A 17,797-nucleotide genomic window follows, 5' to 3' on the forward strand; every position below is an offset into this window, starting at 1 on the left:
CTTGTGTTTGTGGGTGGTTGTTTCCTTGTATAGTCTGAGCACCTTACAGGACTGTTTTTCGTTGTTTGTTTTGTATGGATATTTTTTTCCCTTCTAATAAAAAGAAGATGAGCATTCTAACTGCTGCATATTGGTCCGATGATTCTTCCTCCTCAGACGACGAAGTTTGTGACAGAACCACCCACCATAAGAGGACCAAGCAGCGGAGGAAGGAGCAACAGAGGAGCTACTTAGAGTTGTGGACATGGCAGGAAATAATGGATGGAAAGGGACCATGGCACCAGGTTGGGGAGTACCGGCGCCCAAAGGAGGAGCTGGAGGCAGCAAAGGCTGAGCGTCGGAGGTATGAGACACTATATCCTCCATTTCAGGTGAGGAGGCAGCCCCCCAAATTTTTTTGGGGGGGGCACACAGGGAGTTGGAGTAAGTCAGGCAATAGGCCTGAACCAACTCCTCGTGCTTATTATGGGGAGCGTTTGGCATTGAGAGCACCGGGCTATGCGGAAGTGCACACGGTCTCGCCCATCCGCACGCACAGTCCGGTACGGGTGATACCAGTCCCCCGGGTGTAAGTGCCATGCTAGAGTGGGCATCCAGCCAGGGAGAAGTGCGCCGGCACAGCACATCTGGCCACCAGTGTGTCTCCTAGGCCCAGGCTACCCTGCGCCTGCTCTACGCATGGCAGTCATCACGCCTCAGCACAGCCCAGTTCGCCCTGTGCCAGCACTCCACCCGTGCAGGGCTACAGTGACAATCCAGCCAGGATGGGTTGTGCAGGCTGTGTGCTCCAGACCTCCAGTGCTTATTCATGGCCCAGTGTATCCAGTTCCTGCTCCTCGCACTAGCCCTGTGGTGCGTGTTACTGTTCTGGTGCCTCCAAAGCCAGCCCCACGCACCAGGCCTTTAGTGCGCCTGCCCAGTCCAGTACGTCCTGTTCCTGCTCCTTGCACTAGCCCTGTGGTGCGTGTCACTAGTCTGGCACCTCCAAAGCCAGCCCCACGCATCAGGCCTTCAGTGCGCAGTCCCCATCCAGAGCTTTCGGCAAAAGTTCCCCGTCCAGAGCTTCCGATGACAGTTCCCCGTCCAGAGCTTCCTTTGACAGTCCCCCGTCCAGAGCTTCCTTTGACAGTTCCCCATCCAGAGCTTCCGGCGACAGTGCCCCGTCCAGAGCTTCTGGCGACAGTGCCCCGTCCAGAGCTTCTGGCGACAGTTCCCCGTCTAGAGTTTCCGGCGACAGTTCCCCGTCCAGTGCTTCCGGCGACGTCCTACAGTCCGGAGCCGACAGAGACGGACCACAGTCCGGAGCCTGCAGAGACGGCCCACAGTCCGGAGCCTGCAGAGACGGCCCACAGTCCGGGCGCCTGCAGAGACGGCCCACAGTCCGGGCGCCTGCAGAGACGGCCCACAGTCCGGAGCCTGCAGAGACGGCCCACAGTCCGGAGCCTGCAGAGACGGCCCACAGTCCGGAGCCTGCAGAGACGGCCCACAGTCCGGAGCCTGCAGAGACGCTCCTCAGCCCTAAGTCTCCAGAGACGCTCCTCAGCCCTGAGTCTCCAGAGACGCTCCTCAGCCCTGAGTCTCCAGAGACGCTCCTCAGCCCTGAGTCTCCAGAGACGCTCCTCAGCCCTGAGTCTCCAGAGACGCTCCTCAGCCCTGAGTCTCCAGAGACGCGACTCAGCCCGAGGTCTCCAGAGACGCGACTCAGCCCGAGGTCTCCAGAGACGCGACTCAGCCCGAGGTCTCCAGAGACGCGCCTCAGCCCGAGGTCTCCAGAGACGCGCCTCAGCCCGAGGTCTCCAGAGACGCGCCTCAGCCCGAGGTCTCCAGAGACGCGCCTCATGAGCCTTCAAGAGGGGTGGGCAGGTTAGAATGGGGACTAAAGCCGGAGCCTGAGCCACCTCCGTAGTTGGAGGATTGGGGAGGGTGAGGGTGTAGCACAGGAGCCGTCGGTGACGGTAGCCTCCCTAGTTTGGGGTTATTTTTGTGGGGTTTATGTGTTCTGGTGCACCTTTGGGGGGGGGGTACTGTCACGTCCTGACCAGTAAAAGGGGTTGTTTGTTATTATAGTTTGGTCAGGGCGTGGCAGGGGGTGTTTGTTTAGTGTGTTTCAGGGTTTTGGTTGATGTTCTATGTTTTCTAGTTCTTTGTGGGTTTTCTAGTTTATGTTAGTTTTGTCATTGACCTCCAATCAGAGGCAGCTGTTTGTTGTTATCTCTGATTGGAGGCCATATTTAGTTATGTGTGTTTTCACTTGTGTTTTTGGGTGGTTGTTTCCTTGTATAGTCTGAGCACCTTACAGGACTGTTTTTCGTTGTTTGTTTTGTATGAGTATTTTTTTCCCTTCTAATAAAAAGAAGATGAGCATTCTAACCACTGCATATTGGTCCGATGATTTCTCCTCTTCAGACGATGAACATTGTGACAGAGATGGGCAATATTCAGCTCCTTTCGTCGTCCACTTAAGATCGCTCTCTTCTCTCACTCTGTTTTCTTTTTTGGCCTGCCATTCTTTTCTGTCTTTAGTTATAATAAAAAGAACAGACATTAGCTCTGATAACACTTCAGAAAAACTGCTGCTGTAATGGTGTTTGAAATGTGCTCCTGAACCTTTTTTGAGTACAATTTATCGATTATAATTTAGGTTCAGTATACTTACTTTGGTTTAGGTTTTTGCTCCATCTTCTTCCCAGGTGGGAAAAAGGAGAATTCAGTTATTGACACAATTCAATTTAGGTAGAACATTGCAAAACTGGTTTCCACAACCAAACAATATCTGTTTCATTTTCACACAAAAATATACCCCTCCACCCATAACAAGGTATTGATTAACAACTGTTCCAGTCCTACTACCCACCTCCCCCAGCCAGTTCTACTACCCCCCCGCCCAGTTAGGCCTACTAACCCCCCAGCCAGTTCTTCTACCCAGCCAGTCCTACTACCCACCTCCCCCAGCCAGTTCTACTACCCCCTCGCCCAGTTAGGCCTACTAACCCCCCAGCCAGTTCTACTACCCAGCCAGTCCTACTACCCACCTCCCCAAGCCAGTTCTACTACCCAGCCAGTCCTACTACCCACCCCCCTAGCCAGTCCTACTATCCACCCAGTCAGTAATACCACCCCCCCAAAATCCAGTCCTACTTCGCCTGCCTTAACTAGTCCTTCTACCCCCCAGCCAGTCCTACTCCCCCCGAGCCAGTCCTACTCCCCCCCAGCCAGTCCTACTCCCCCCCAGCCAGTCCTCCTACCCCCCAGCCAGTCCTCCTACCCCCCAGCCAGTCCTCCTACCCCCCAGCTCACTTCTCTCCTCTTCTGGGTGTTCTGTCCCTTGTCCATATACAGGCCTTTCGAACACAGGCTCTGTCATGCATGTCAAGCAGTTGCTGTCAATAGTGATGGAGTTAGCCAGTGAGGTATTTAACCCACGGGTTATAGACCTATGACTCGCCATGTTATTGTTTTAGATAATCAGTTGAGATGAGACCGTGACGGTATTGAACAACACTGCATTGTCTGGTTCAGCCTGAATCTGTGTGAGTCATACTACATAAGGAAGGTGTGCAGGTGTGGTTTAGGTGTGTCCATACCTGCATCGCTTTTACCTTCCTGAGCCCCTAGGGATAGAAACAGATTCTCCAGTCTTTTACCACTCTGCTTAAACACTCTCTTCCACACTGTATACACTCTCTCTTTCAACTCAGGGTAGATTCAATTAATATAGGGACACACCCGCCTGACAAAAAAGTTACACTTTTAACAACACACCACATACAGTAGCTTCCATTTTCTGAATGAGGTTTTGGCGCTCACTTTGTTATGCTGATTTTAACCAGACCTTTTTTTATTTTCTGTCACGTCCTGGCCAGTATATAAGGTTAATTGTTTTGTAGTTTGGTCAGGGCGTGGCAGGGGGTATTTGTTTTATGTGGTTCGGGGTGGTGTGTTTTGTGTAAAGGGTGTTTGATTTAGTAATTCCGGGTTTTGGTTTATGTTTAGTATTCTATGGTTAGTCTAGGTTGTGTGTTTCTATGTTTGGTTGATTGGGGTTGGGACTCTCAGTTGAAGGCAGGTGTTGTCTATCTGCCTTTGATTGAGAGTTCCATATATTAGGGTGTGTTTGTATGTGTGATTTGTGGGTGATTGTTCTGTGTTTCGCCTTGTGCCTTACCAGACTGTTTTTGTTGATCGTTCGTGTTTTTGTTATTTTGTATGTTCGTTTTGAAAGATAATTAAAAATCAAGATGAGCATTCACGTACCTGCTGCGTTTTGGTCCTCATTCACCGACAACAACTGTGACAGAATCACCCACCACCAAAGGACCAAGCAGCAGAGGAAGGAGCAGACGGAGTTCGAGTTGGACTGGCGGGAGAAGTGGACTTGGGAGGAAGTTCTGGACGGGGCCGGACCCTGGCATCAGGCTGGGGATTATCGACGCCCGCAGTGGGAAATTGAGGCAGCCAAGGCAGAGAGGCGGTGGTACGAGGCCAAGTACGCGCAGAAGGAGAAGCACGAGAGGCACCCCCAAGAAAATTTGGGGGGGGGGGCACACGGGTAGTTTGGCTAGGCGTAAGAAGAGCCGGAAGCCAGCTACTCGTGGTTATATGGAGGAGCGTATGGGGTGGAGAGCGCTATGTTTCGCTGAGGAGCGCACTATCTCACCCATACGCACGCACAGTCCGGTGCGCGTTATTCCAGCCCCTCGCAGGTGCCGTGCTAGAGCGGGCATCCAGCCTGGTAGGAGGATGCCTGCGCATCGCATCTGGTCGCCGGTACGCCTCCGAGGACCAGGCTACCCAACTCCCGCTCTACGCACGGCTACCATCAGGCCCCTGCACAGCCCAGTCTGCCCTGTACGAGCACCCCGCTCGTACAGGGCTACTAGTTCCATCCAGCCAAGGCGGGTTGTGCAGGAGGTAAGATCTAGACCGGCTGTGCGCCTCCATAGCCCTGGGTTTCCAGCTCCTGTCTCTCGTGCGGACCCGGAAGTGCGTCAACCCAGTCCGACTCGTCCTGTTCCCGCTCCCCGCACTAGCCTGGAGGTGCGTGTACATAATCTGGTAAGCCCAGTACCAGCACCACGCACCAGGCTACAAGTGCGTCAACCCAGCCTCGCCAGTCAACAGTCTTCATCAGAGCTGCCCGCCAGTCAACAGTCATCATCAGAGCTGCCCGCCAGTCAACAGTCATCATCAGAGCTGCCCGCCAGTCAACAGTCATCGTCAGAGCTGCCCGCCAGTCAACAGTCATCGTCAGAGCTGCCCGCCAGTCAACAGTCATCGTCAGAGCTGCCCGCCAGTCAACAGTCATCGTCAGAGCTGCCCGCCAGTCAACAGTCATCGTCAGAGCTGCCCGCCAGTCAACAGTCATCGTCAGAGCTGCCCGCCAGTCAACAGTCATCGTCAGAGCTGCCCGCCAGTCAACAGTCGTCAGAGCTGCCCGCCAGTCAACAGTCATCGTCAGAGCTGCCCGCCAGTCAACAGTCGTCAGAGCTGCCCGCCAGTCAACAGTCGCCAGAGAGGTCAGACTGCGCTGAACTGCCGGAGTGGTCAGACTGCGCTGAACTGCCGGAGTGGTCAGACTGCGCTGAACTGCCGGAGTGGTCAGACTGCGCTGAACTGCCGGAGTGGTCAGACTGCGCTGAACTGCCGGAGTGGCCAGACTGCGCTGAACTGCCGGAGTGGCCAGACTGCGCTGAACTGCCGGAGTGGCCAGACTGCGCTGAACTGCCGGAGTGGCCAGACTGCGCTGAACTGCCGGAGTGGCCAGACTGCGCTGAACTGCCGGAGTGGCCAGACTGCGCTGAACTGCCGGAGTGGCCAGACTGCGCTGAACTGCCGGAGTGGCCAGACTGCCCTGAACTGCCGGAGTGGCCAGACTGCCCTGAACTGCCGGAGTGGCCAGACTGCCCTGAACTGCCGGAGTGGCCAGACTGCCCTGAACTGCCGGAGTGGCCAGACTGCCCTGAACTGCCGGAGTGGCCAGACTGCCCTGAACTGCCGGAGTGGCCAGACTGCCCTGAACTGCCGGAGTGGCCAGACTGCCCTGAACTGCCGGAGTGGCCAGACTGCCCTGAACTGCCGGAGTGGCCAGACTGCCCTGAACTGCCGGAGTGGCCAGACTGCCCTGAACTGCCGGAGTGGCCAGACTGCCCTGAACTGCCGGAGTGGCCAGACTGCCCTGAACTGCCGGAGTGGCCAGACTGCCCTGAACTGCCGGAGTGGCCAGACTGCCCAGACTGTCCCGAATTGCCAGACTGCCCAGACTGTCCCGAATTGCCAGACTGCCCAGACTGTCCCGAATTGCCAGACTGCCCAGACTGTCCCGAATTGCCAGACTGCCCAGACTGTCCCGAATTGCCAGACTGCCCAGACTGTCCCGAATTGCCAGACTGCCCAGACTCTCCCGAATTGCCAGACTGCCCCGACTGCCCCCCGGCGATGCCAGAGTGGCCCGACAGCCTGGAACGGCCGGAGCCAGAGCCACCTCCAGAAATAGGTGGGTTGGGGAGGGGGGGTGTAGCACAGTGCCGTCGTTGACGGCAGCCACCCTCCCTTCCCTCCCTTTAGAAAAGGGGACTTTTTGTTGGTGTTGCTTGGGATTATTTTTTGTTAAGGTGCTTCTGGGGTAGCACCTTTAAGGGGGGGGTACTGTCACGTCCTGGCCAGTATATAAGGTTAATTGTTTTGTAGTTTGGTCAGGGCGTGGCAGGGGGTATTTGTTTTATGTGGTTCGGGGTGGTGTGTTTTGTGTAAAGGGTGTTTGATTTAGTAATTCCGGGTTTTGGTTTATGTTTAGTATTCTATGGTTAGTCTAGGTTGTGTGTTTCTATGTTTGGTTGATTGGGGTTGGGACTCTCAGTTGAAGGCAGGTGTTGTCTATCTGCCTTTGATTGAGAGTTCCATATATTAGGGTGTGTTTGTATGTGTGATTTGTGGGTGATTGTTCTGTGTTTCGCCTTGTGCCTTACCAGACTGTTTTTGTTGATCGTTCGTGTTTTTGTTATTTTGTATGTTCGTTTTGAAAGATAATTAAAAATCAAGATGAGCATTCACGTACCTGCTGCGTTTTGGTCCTCATTCACCGACAACAACTGTGACATTTTCGCTCAGATCAGAAGCATTTAAGGCCATTTGTCTTGATCTCAGGTTTCAAGAGCCATAGAGAGGGTTGAATTCTACTATCCTATATCCTATTCTACTGTCCTATATCCTATTCTACTGTCCAATTCCAGATTTAGAATATACGGAATTGCATTTCACTGAAACAGCCACACATGTTGTCATGAACAACACACATGGGTGCATGAAAAGAGAGTGTGTGTGTGTGTGTGTGTGTGTGTGTGTGTGTGTGTGTGAACAAAACATTAGGATCACCTGATCTTTCCATGACATAGACTGACCAGGTGAATCTAGGTGAAAGCTATGATCCTTTATTGATGTAATTTGTTAAATCCACTTCAATCAGTGTAGATGAAGGGGAGAAGACAGGTTAATGAAAGATTTTTAAGCCTTGAGACAATTGAGACATGGATTGTGTATGTGTGCATTTCAGAAGGTGAATGTGCAAGACAAAAGATTGAAGGGCTTTTGAACAGGGTATGGTGGTAGGTGCCAGGCACGCCGGTTTGAGTGTGTCAAGAACTGCAACTTTTCTGGGTTTTTCATGCTCAGTTTCCTGTGTGTATCAAGAATGGTCCTCTACCCAAAAGATATCCAGCCAACTTGCACAACTGTGGGAAGCGTTGGAATCAACATGGGTCAGCATCCCTGTGGAACGCTTCGACACCTTGGTGAGTCCACGTACCAACGGACTGTGGCTGTTCTGAGGGCAAAAGGGGGTGCAACTCAACATTAGGAAGGTCAAATCAAATAAACTTATTTGTCACGTACCATGAAATGCTTACTTACAAGCCTTTAAAACCTCTTTGGGCCAGGCGTCCAGGCATGTCAGTCAGGCGGAAATTGAGAAAAAAGGACCCTAGCCCTGCAGTTCAAAAAATAGAGTAAAGAAAATATTTACAAAATAAATAAAATGAAGTAAAAATAAAAAGTAACACAGTAGAAATACAGTACCGAGTAAATGTGCGGGTTGTACAGGTTAGTCGAGGTAATTTGTACATGTAGGTAGGGGTAAAGTGTCTATGCATAGATGATAAACAGCGAGTAGCAGCAGTGTAAAAACAAAGGGAGGTGTCAATGTAAATAGTCCGGGTGGCTATTTGATTAATTGTTCAGCAGTCTTATAGCTTGGGGGTAGAAGCTAAGGAGCCTTTTAGCGGCAGCTCTAGCCTTTAGCTCGGTGAGGATGTTGCCTGTAATCCATGGCTCCTGGTTTGGATATGTACGTACGGTCACTGTGGGGACGTCGTCCGCATTTTCTTGTTTGCTTATGGCCTTATACAGCTTGTTGAGTGCGGTCTTAGTGCCAGCATTGGTTTGAGGTGGTATATAGATGGCTACGAATAATACAGATGCAAACTCTCTTGGTAGATTGTGGTCTACAGCTTATCATGAATTACTCTACCTCGGGTGAGCAATACCTCGAGACTTCTTTAACAGTAGACGTCGCGCACCAGCAGTTGTTGGCAAATAGACACATACCCCCGCCCCTCGTCTTACCAGACATAGCTACTCTGTCCTGGCGATACACAGAAAAACCAGCCAGCTCTATATTATCTGTGTTGTCGTTCAGCCACGACTCGGTGAAACATAAGATATTACAGATTTTAATGTCCCGTTGGTAGGATAGTCTCGACCGTAGATCATCGAGTTTGTTTTCCAGTGATTGCACATTGGCCAATAGAACCGATGGTAATGGTGATTTACTCACTCGCCTACGAATCCTAACAAGACATCCCGACCTTCTCCCTAATTATCTTCACCTTTTCTTCATGCAAATGACTGGGATTTGTACCTGTTCTTGGGAAAGCAGTATATCCTTCACGTCGGACTCATTAAAGAAAAAATCTTCGTCCAGTTCGAGGTGAGTAATCGCTGTTCTGATGTCCAGAAGCTCTTTTCGGATATAAGACACGGTAGCAGTAACTTTATGTACATACAAAGTTACAAACAATGTGAAAAAACAAAATAGCACAGTTGGTTAGGAGCCCGTAAAACGACAGCCATCCCGTTCGACGCCATTATATTTATTCCTAATGTTTTGTACACTTTCAGTGTTACTAAGCTAGCTAGGATGCATGCATGAGCACAAGCAGTATTACCACAGATAGGACAATGAGACTGATTTCTTTTTCTTCCATATATTTTCTGCGTAAATATATATATTCATATACATACATACATACATACATACATACATACATACATACATACATACATACATACATACACATACATACCCATATATATATGTGTACATAAACATTCATACATATACACATATATACATACATACACATACATATATACATACATACACATACATACTTTTTTTAGAATATACCTTTATTATTCCCCACAAACCATACCACCCCTCCCCCAATTGGAGTAAACTAAAAAACAATAACACTTAGGCTTCTACCTTTTTATACATAGTATACACATTTTTCAGACACAATCTATTTTACAATAGTTATATTTTGTTTGTTTTTAGTCCTTCCTCTATTGATGTCCATCCAGTTTGATTTCTATTTGTAACTGTGCTATTTCACAAAATTTCTGAACCTATATACATTGTACAGACCCCGTATGTTTTACATTGGTTATCTTGTTGTTATTAGTCCCACCCTTCAACTCCATTCAACTCCTCCCAACTATCTCTTAACACCATCCATTTTGGATTTCTATTTGCCATGTATTTTTCAACTGTGCTGTGATGTTTCACAAAAATACTGAACCTCTCTATTCTCATATCTTCTACAGATTGTAAATTAAAGATAAACATTTTGCCAAAATTATTATTAAATTATTGATTGATTGACTATGACTTTTCAAATCACCCAGAGACAGATATTTTACTGGATGTGTAAATGTGAAGCATCTGCTTGGCGTTTCCACTCACTACCAAATATGGTAGAGCGAGGAAGCCCAGTGGCCGGCAGTGGGAGAAGATGGAACGAGATGGAGTTTGGCCAACATTCTACTAATGTTCTCATCGATAAAACATTCAATCTCAATGTAGTTTTCTGTTCACAAAACTAGAATCTGTTACGAACAGAGTGGACTAAGATGTGTAGACTTTACCCTTTGCCAAAGTTTAAAATAATGTAGTTGTTTAGAAGAAATGCAAAAGCGAATTGATTTATTGCCTACGCGCACTTCACCGAGTAGGCGTTCCCTAATGGAAATATGCAAATGCTACCACCTCCTCTACCTCCTCCTTCTCCTCTGCAAACTCCTCCTCCTCTATATCCTCCTCTGCAACCTCCTCTACATCCTCCTCCTCCTCCTCTGCAACCTCCTCCTCCCCTACCTCTTCTACCACCTCTTCCACCTCTTCTCTTCTACCTCCTCCTTGTTCTCTGCAACCTCCTCCTCCACGGCCTCCTCCTCCTCCTCTGTTGCAGAACAAGTGCATATTGTGAGACAGCAGAGCATTCTCCAACCAAGACAGTAGGGTCCTAACTAATGTACTAACAGAAGAGCAAAGTCATAATTCTAATAATTCTATACAGCATTCTATTATTATGTTTCCATCAATGGATCAAAGCAATTATTTAGTGTGTCAGCCCTTTTCTCACACAGCTTGATTGAGTGTAACAGCACAGCTGAAATGTATCTTCTCATTGGATTGGTGTCCTCAATGTGAGCAGCACTCCAGGGAGAGTGATACAGCTCGCTACAGCTCTCTCATTGTTGCAGTCTGTGCATTTCAAGGCTGAAAATCAAAGGTCACCATTGATTCCCTAGTCAAAGTGCCAGTGACTGTGCAGTGGTCGGCAACACTAACTCTGTGGCTCTGCCTAGAGGGAAACATGAACCACATCAACCAACCAAGAGTGGCATTGTGCATCTTTTCCCTAGGGTCCCCTATTCTGGAATAATAGCACTATAACACCAGTTCTACAGTCTCTAGCTCGACATGGGGGTGAGACAAAAACAGGTGCCGGTTGAAGTCAAGCCTAGCTGGGCCGCGCTGTAGCCCAACAATATGGCCACAAGATGGGAAAGAAACAGAGATAGGACCCAAGCACCAGCAAACTTTTCAAGTCAAAGACAGAAAGCATCCCCCAGGGAACATCCTTAGGAGGCAGTCAGAGACAGAGAGGCAGGGTAGGGTGACCACTTGTCCCGGGTTGTGTGGGACAGTCACCACGTTTTTGACCCACGTCCCAAGTCCCGCAAACCAATCAATCATGTCCTGCAATTTATTAACAAATTAAAACACCACAAATTTACAAAAAAATATTGATTTGTCCCATATTTCAGTCAGACTTCCTATTAATTTGATGAGAATTGATTTTCCAACCTGCCTCTTTTGCAGTTAAGTTGTGCTTTTGACAATATATATACATTACCAGTCAAAAGTTTAAGAACACCCTCTCATTCAAGGGTTTTTGTTTATTTTGACTATTTTCTACATTGTAGAATAATAGTGAAGACATCAAAACTATGAAATAACACAAATGGAATCATGTAGTAACCAAAAAAGTGTTCAACAAATCAAAATACATTTTTCAAAGTAGCCACCCTTTGCCTTGAAGACAGCTTTGCACACTCTTGGCATTCTCTCAACCACCATCTGACATTTTTTTATATATATATTTTTTCTTTATTTAACTAGGGAAGTCAGTTAGGAACAAATTCTTATTTTCAATGACAGCCAAGGAACAGTGGGTTAACTGCCTTGTTCAGGGGCAGAACGACAGATGTTCACCTTGCCAGCTCGGGGATTCAATCTTGCAACCTTTTGGTTACTAGTCCAACGCTCTAACCACTAGGCTACCTGCCACCCCACAATATGTAATGTTGGAACGTTGGAATGCTTTTCCGACAGTGTTGAAGGAGTTCCCACATATGTTGAGCACTTGTTGGCGGCTTTTCCTTCACTCTGCGGTCTGACTCATCCCAAATCATCTCAATTGGGTTGAGGTCAGGGGATTGTGGAGGCCAGGTCATCTGATGCAGCACTCCATCACTCTCCTTCTTTGTCAAATAGCCCTTATACAACCTGGAGGTGTGTTGGGTCATTGTCCTGTTGAAAAACAAATGATAGTCCCACTAAGCCCAAACCAGATGGGATGGCTTATTGCTGCAGAATGCTGTGGTAGCCTTGCTGGATAATTGAGCCTTGAAATCTAAATAAATCACAGACAGTGTCACCAGCAAAACACCCCCACACTATAACACCTCCTCCTCCATGCTTTATGGTGGGAAATACACATGCGGAGATCATCTGTTCACCCACACAGCGTCTCAATTTGTACTCCAGACCAAAGGTCAAATTTCCACCGGTCTAATGTCCATTGCTTGTGTTTCTTGGCCCAAGCAAGTCTCTTCTTATTATTGGTGTCCTTTAGTTGTGTTTTCTTTGCAGCAATTTGACCATGCATGCCTGATTCACACAGTCTCCTCTGAACAGTTGATGTTGAGATGTGTCTGAACTCTGTGAAACATTTAACTGGGCTGCAATTTCTGAAGCTGGTAACTCTAATGAACTTATCCTCTGCAGCAGAGGTAACTCTGGGTCTTCCATTCCTGTGGCGGTCCTCATGAGAGCCAGTTTCATCATAACGCTTGATGGTTTTTGCAACTGCTCTTGAAGAAACTTTCAAAGTTCTTGACATTTTCAGTATTGACTGACCTTCATGTCTTAAAGTAATGATGGACTGTCGTTTCTCTTTGCTTATTTGAGCTGTTCTTGCCATAATATGGACTTGGTCTTTTACCAAATAGGTCTATTTTCTGTATAGCCCCCCTACCTCGCCACAACACAACTGATTGGCTCAATAAGAAGGAAAGCAATTCCACAAATGAACTTTTAAGAAGGCAAACCTGTTAATTTTGATGTCTTCACTATTATTCCACAATGTGGAAAATAGTGGAAATAAAGAAAAACCCTTGAAGTGTTCTAAAACTTTTGACCGGTAGTGTATATATGAACACACAACATGCAGAGTTACCCAGAGGGGTGCAGTGTGGGCTTGAGATAAGGACACAATGTAGGATTGTATTGCAAGATTGTATTGTATGCCAGGCTCTGTTGGAGCCATACGTTTTTAAACCCTGCTGTGGATCACATGGACCTCTCTGAATGTGTCTACAGCCTGTGAGCACCAATTCCCTAACAGATGGTTGCCAGCATCACATACAATGAGTAGCTCATGCCCCTGCTAATACTGTACATGCAGACCCTTCCACAAACACAGAAAAGCATTTGCACAGGAACATTTTAACACCTTACCCCAGAACGAAGTCTGACATCACTTTAAATAAAATCATATTTAGCAGATGTTATTGCAGGTGTAGTGAAATGCTTGTGTTTCTAGCTCCAACAGTGCAGTAATATCTAACAATTCACAGCAGTACACACACATCTAAAAGTAAAATAATGGAATTAAGAAATATATAAATATTAGGACGAGCAATGTCAGAGTGGCATAGACTAAGATACAGTAGAATAGAATAGAATAGAATACAGTGTATACATATGAGATGAGTATTGCAAGATATGTAAACATTATTAAAGTGACTAGTGTTCCATTATTAAAGTGGCAAGTGATTCCATGTCTATGTATATAGGGCAGCAGGCTCTAAGTTGCAGGGTTGAGCCGGCTAGTGATGGCTATTTAACAGTCTGATGGTCTTGAGATAGAAGCTGTTTTTCAGTGTCTCGGTCCCAGCTTTTATGCACCTGATGATCTTTTTTGCCTTCCTGTGACATCGGGTGCAGTAGGTGTCCTGGAGGGCAGGCAGTGTGCCCCTGGTGATGCGTTGGGCAGACCGCACCACCCTCTGGAGAGCCCTGCGGTTGCGGGAGGTGCAGTTGCCGTATCAGGTGGTGATACAGCTCGACAGGATGCTCTCAATTGTGCATCTGTAAAAGTTTCTGAGGGTTTTAGGGGCCAAGCCAAATTTCTTCAGCCTCCTGAGGTTGAAGAGGCGATATTGCGCCATCTTCACCACACTGTCTGTGCGGGTGGACCATTTCAAATTGTCAGTGATATATATGCAGAGGAACTTGAAGATTTCCACCTTCTTCACTGCGGTCCCGTGGATAGGGGCGTTCCCCCTCTGCTGTTTCCTGAATTCCACGATCAGCTACTTTGTTTTGTTGACATTGAGGAAGAGGTTATTTTCCTGGCACCACTCCGCCAGGAAGAACTCTGCCAGGCACCACTCCGCCAAAGAACAAAAGAGCATTGTTCAACATTAGGCTACCTCTGACTTGTGACCTCTGACCTGAGTTATTACAGGGCCAATCTCTTCAAAGTGGTCACCAGGTAGCATGAGGGGGCAGCACAGGATAGCCCTGATACACATCACATACAGTACAGAACTAACTGGACATATCTAGATGTGTGGGTCATTCTACTGTTGTTTCTGATTATGAAATGTCACCCTCATCGAATAGATATTATTGATCTGCTTAATCTGCTCATCTGTTATTCATTGGCAGCAATTATTGCATATAATATTTTCCAATTAGGAACAACAGTAAGAAAAAAATAAACTGTCAGATTAGGAAATAAATGTACAGACAGATGTCTGATCTTAATTTGACCCCCTGTTGCAAGAAAATTTGCAGTGTATTTGAGGTGTAAACAGGCTTCTAAAGTTTGGAATATCCACTTTGAAATTTCAGACTTGATTTTCCCTTACGGAAAATGTATCAACCCCTACAAAAACGTTCATTAAATATAATCCATGTAATAAATCACATATCCTGTTGCTACAGGATTATTTTCCTTCTGGAGCAAACTGTCTCAAATTCCAAATCAAATCAAATCAAAATGTATTGGTCACATACACATGTTTAGAAGATGTTTTTGTGGGTGTAGCGAAATGCTTGTGTTTCTAGCTCCGGCAGTGCAGTAATATCTAACAAGTAATATCTAATAATTTCACAACAATACACACAATACACACAAATCTAAGTAAAGGAATGGAATTAAGAATATATTAATATATGAACGAGCAATGTCAGAGTGGCATAGACTAAGATACAGTGGAATAGAATACAGTACATACATATGAGATGAGTAATGCAAAATATGTAAACATTATTAAAGTGACTAGTGTTCCATTATTAAAGTGGATAGTGATTTCAAGTCTACGTATATAGGCAGCATCCTCTAATGTGCTAGTGATGGCAAATTAAAATCCTACATCTGTATATTCCTATTGGATATAAAAGTATTGTTACACTACAGTTGAAGGGTATGGGCCTATTTCCGTTCTTCACACTCTTGAACTGCTGCACCCTCTGCTGCACCTCCACTGTTCAGTGTCTTATTCCTCTGGCCTCACTTGCATCAGCATGTTAGCAGCACTCTTTATCTCCCTGCCAAATCTGTTAATACACCCCAGCGTTCTCTATTAATGTGACCCCACACGTATCAGATCTGATGTGACATTATGAATCAGAACATGCCTCCACAGCCTTTCAACATTTTTTATAGGTACCCATGTTGCCCCAAATATTTACAGTGTGTTTCTGGCCTGTAAATGTTGTGTAATATAGAACACCCCATCAACTGAATGAGTCATCATTTATAGTGTGGTGGAAATTGCCCAACCATTATGTGGGTTAGTGGAAATTTCCCAACCATTATGTGGGTTGGTGGATGGGTTGGTGGAAATTGCCCAACCATTATTTAGTTGGTGGAAATTCCCATCAATTGAGGATGACGGGGTCTCCATTATGTAGACGTGTAACAATGATGTTGAATAATAAACAACATTTATCAATCTGACTCCATTACTATGTGAATGCTATAGGTCCATAATCATATCCAGTGGGTATAGCCAAGGTTGTGAGCCTTGCGTCACCACTCGGAATACTATAAGATGCATGCGTCTAAGTTTACCATTATGCAGTTATTAACCCTCCTGTTGTGTTCGTTTCATGTTAATGAATTCTGTGTTCCCGGTCCAAAATGACCACCCCATTATAGCTGATTATAAATCCATATATTGTCACCTTTTTTTGTGTTAGATCTTTTTATCAACTTAAGTTCTTGTGAACATTACAAGTTTTGAACTTCTATTTATGTCCTGTAGGCCTCATTGATCTGAGCTCATACAACTTGTTTTTGAGTAAAAAAAACGTAATGCATGGATTATTTTGAATATAACAATACTTTGATGAAACATATTGTGCTATTTATCACAGACTACTTTCTGTCAAAGTTTAACAAGGACTCTCTCCTCCTCACCAGTGTCATGATCAAAGATATGATCAAGAGCCTCACATACAGTATATACATGTCACGGTCGTCGTAATGATTGGACCAAGGCGCAGAGTGAGTAGCGTTCCACATCTTTATTATAACTTGAAACTTCAGCAAAATACAAAAACAATAAATGATCAAACGAAACGTGAAGACAGTGAAGTGCAAATAGGCACCTACACAAAAACAAGATTCCACAAAACACAGTGGGGAAATGGCTGCTTAAATATGATCCCCAATCAGAGACAACGCTAAACAGCTGCCTCTGATTGGGAACCATACCAAGCACACCAACATAGAAATAAACAACATAGAACACTCAGTCAGGGCGTGACATTACCCCCCCCCCCCCCCCCCTCCCCAAAGGTCCGGACTCCGGCCGCAAAACCTGAAACCAAATAGGGAGGGTAATTAGTGTTGGTGGAGGCTCTGGTGCGGGACGAAGTGCCCGCTCATCCCGCCAGCATCGGGGGTGGCTCTGGTGCGGGCCGAAGAAACCGCTCATCCCGCAGATCCAGCCATGGACCCAGGCTGAACACTGTGCCTGGACTGGATCTTGATGCCGAGGAAGGCTCCTGCCATGGAGCAGGACTGGACGCCGTGTCTGGACTGGGCATCGACGCAGAGGAGAGCTTTTGCCATGGAGCTGGACTGGACGCCGTGTTTGGAAGCTCAGGACCATTGACTGTCGCCAAAGGTTCCGGACCGTGGACCATCGCCGGAGGTTCCGGGCCGTGGACCGTTGCCGGAGGTTCCTGGCCGTGGACCATCTCAGGAGGTTCCGGGCCATGGACCGTTGCCGGAAGCTCTGGACTGGGGACCGTCTCCGGAAGCTCTGGACTGGGGACTGTCGCCGGAAGCTCTGGACTGGGGACCGTCGCTGGATGCTCTGGACTGGGGACCGTCGCTGGATGCTCTGGACTGGGGACTGTCGCCGGAAGCTCTGGACTGGGGACCGTCGCCGGAAGCTCTGGACTGTGAAGGCACACTGGAGGCCTGATGCGTGGGGCTGGCACAGGACATACCGGACTGGGGAGGCTCACCGGAGGCCTGGTGCATGGAGCTGACACAGGACGTACTGGGCTGTAGAGACGTACTGGAGACCTAGTGCGTATAGCCGGCATCAATGGTACCGGTTCGATGACGTGCTAGGAGCTGCACAGGACGTACTGGGCTGTGGAGGCGCACTGGAGACCTGGTGCGTAGAACCGGCACACATGGCACCGGACAAATGACACACTCCTCAAGGCGAGTGTGGAGACCTAGCACAGGACGTACAGGGCTGGGAAGGCGTACTGGAGACCTGGTGTGTGGAGCTGGTACAACTTTCACCAGACTGATAGCACGCTCCTCAGGACGAGTACGGAGAGCTGACTCAGGTGACATTAAATCGATAACACGCTCCTTAGGGCAAATGTCGTGCATCCTCCACCAATTCAATAACTCTC

This window comes from Salmo salar, chromosome 12 (assembly GCF_965601325.2).
Source record: "Salmo salar chromosome 12, fSalSal1, whole genome shotgun sequence".
Classification (NCBI taxonomy): domain Eukaryota; kingdom Metazoa; phylum Chordata; class Actinopteri; order Salmoniformes; family Salmonidae; genus Salmo; species Salmo salar.